Source organism: Oryzias latipes, chromosome 14, assembly GCF_002234675.1.
Source record: "Oryzias latipes chromosome 14, ASM223467v1".
Lineage (NCBI taxonomy): Eukaryota > Metazoa > Chordata > Actinopteri > Beloniformes > Adrianichthyidae > Oryzias > Oryzias latipes.
The window spans coordinates 16,666,767-16,669,505 of record NC_019872.2 but is presented as its reverse complement, the minus strand read 5'-3'; positions in this window follow the sequence as shown (position 1 = coordinate 16,669,505).

Sequence of the window (2,739 nt, the reverse complement as noted above, 5' to 3'; positions counted from 1 at the left end):
GAGCATTTTTTTTCAAAAAGATTACTCAAGTAATTTTAACTGGATAAATCTAACAACCTACGTCTGGGACAAACCTGGCAGATCAAACCATATAACCGGTACTCATGTAGGTATCCTATATCTACCGTAAAAAGCACAAACAAACTAAAAACAGAAACACTGACTTGATGCCTTTTGATGAAAACAAGCATTAAACCACCCCTACTCCAAAATGACATTATTTAGCATCTACTTGATAGCAAAAATATGTGAATCTTTTATTCAAAGCTGGAAATGAATTGGGGCATCAAGAGGTTAAATGAAAAAGACAATAATGCTATTAAACTAATAGAGCTAAAGTGCATTTTACTTGCAAAAAGAGAATCAATTGCTTCGCTAACACCCTCTGTTGTTCCACTTAGAATATGTTTTTAGAAATTAATATACTATCACTGCTTATGCTTTTATCATGTGACAGTGTGTTAAAATGAAACCAAAGACCAATATTCTCAACTTTTTCTTTTTAAGAAATTTAATTATTATAACATTATAAAAAAGCCAGTCATGCAAAATCTTGACTTAGCTTCTGAATGCAGAGGCACATGCTGAAATCACACCAATCTGAATGAAACAATGAAAAGAGCCTGAAGCAGCTTAGATTCATTTCTTTGACCCCTTATGTCATCCAGCATGACTTCAGTGACATTCTGCTTTGCCACACAAATGGCTCACATTCCTTCCTGATGGGATTCCCTGTCTGAGTGGATCTGAAATTCCACAAATCCCAAGAGAGCCGCAGACCTGGGATCTTAAATCAGCTGCAGTCACAGTGCTGATGCTTTCCTCTCAGCTGTTAACAGTGAGACTGCTAGGAAAACAAAAAAAACCATCTCCTTTTTGTGGTTCCACCTGTGAGGAAACATCTGAGACTGAAGAAATTCTCCTCATGAGTGCAGAGTTTTTAGGGTCATCAATAGCCACAGGGTGTGAAGAGCAAGGGGTCAGTGCATGGGGTCATTATGGTTGACCCTGAAGACAGCTGGACCTGCTGAGGATTGAGGTTGCTTCTCTTTTTATGGAACAACATCTATTAGCTGATGAGAGGCATGTTAGCCAACTCCTCCATTCAGTTTTCACATTTCAGGGGGAAGATTTGACAGGATCTCATCGACATCCATCAAGAAGACCAGGGGTCTGCAACCTCAGACTCTGAGGTCACATGCGGTTCTTTTACCTAATGTAATGTACCTAATGTAATGTAAATGTTTTTCATTTTAAAAAGTGAGGTTCTTTTTTTACTACAATGTGCATCAAGCAAAGCAAAGCAGCGAGATAAGTCAAACTTTATTTGACTCATTCACAAACAGTTCAAGCACTGTATGCATAACTCAGCCAGGTTCCTGACTACAGTACCCATGATGCTCCAATGATCCATCAAGTCGTTCAGCTTTGTAGTTTGCCAAAGTCGAAGGTTTCGACACATTTTTGAGCAGCTTGTACAACAGAAAATCTATTTGAAGTCAGTAAGCACAGCCAGAATTCATACATAAGGCGCACCAGACTAAAAGGCGGGTCCAGAAATATAGTAAGGTTCACTGAGTTAGTTCTGATTTCATTTTGGTTTGTTAAATTTACCAACTTTTGTCTGAGATGCACCAACAACAATAAAATAAACTGTAGGTTGTTCTTTTTCGGCCTATCCCTTCAGGGGTCGCCACAGCAAGGTGGTTTGGCAGAGATTTAATGCTGGATTCCCTTCCTGACACAATCCTGTATTTGATGTGGACTGGGGACCAGCACAGGGAGTTAGGCATATTATGAAGGCTCTTGCCAAAGAACCCACACTTGGTTAAGCTAATTGTGCCCCCTGGGAATAAAACCCTAATTTCACTTGCACTTAACCAACTGAGCTATCCAGCCACAGATAGAAAAAAAAGCATAGTTGACATCACACTACCTAAAGTTGCTGCATTTAGATTATCCTATTTGGTACAGGATGCCTTTAATTTTGAATGGAAGTCACGTGAACATTGGTCAAAAGTTAAGTTGATGTTTTATTTATGTCTCCAAAACACAACAGTCCATTTAATTAACAAATTCAAACTTCAATGTGAAAGACTTTGTTAAAAGTGATGCTTTTTTGATTCTTTGCATGGATACTTCCCAACATTCAAAGGGGAGTGTCTCGAAAAAATAACATTTTCAGAAGCTAACATGCAATCTTTTTGAAAAGTTTTGGAAAAGCAAAGTACAGCAAATTTCCAGTCCAAAATATGAAATGTGTAACTTTATGTCCCAAAATCAACCAAAAAAAACAAGTATTCTTGGATGCTCCCTGTCCTCTTTTTTCAGATGAATGTGAGGTCACTTTGAAATGTATTAAGGATCTATGTTTTACGAGATTTATGTACATTCTCTCTGATGTAAAAGTCACAGCACATTCTAACGTAATCAGAGTTTACTGTTACTTCCAGAAGATCCAAAATCCAATTCATGATAAAGTTTTGTCTGGAGCCGTGCATAAATCCAGGTTTTAACCCTGCAGCAGCCCCTCACGGTGGCACTAAGTCTGAAGTTCCTCCACCAAGTCAAGGGTCAGATCAGCAGCAGAGTGACAGCAGAGCTTCTGCCTGCACCCTGTCTTATATTTAGAGCTCCCTGACAAGGGCTGCGTTTTTACTGGACAGCTCAGCTGCCACTCACTGAAAATGTCCCCCTCCTGACGGGTTTCAGACTTGAACTATGAATAGTTAAGTTTTC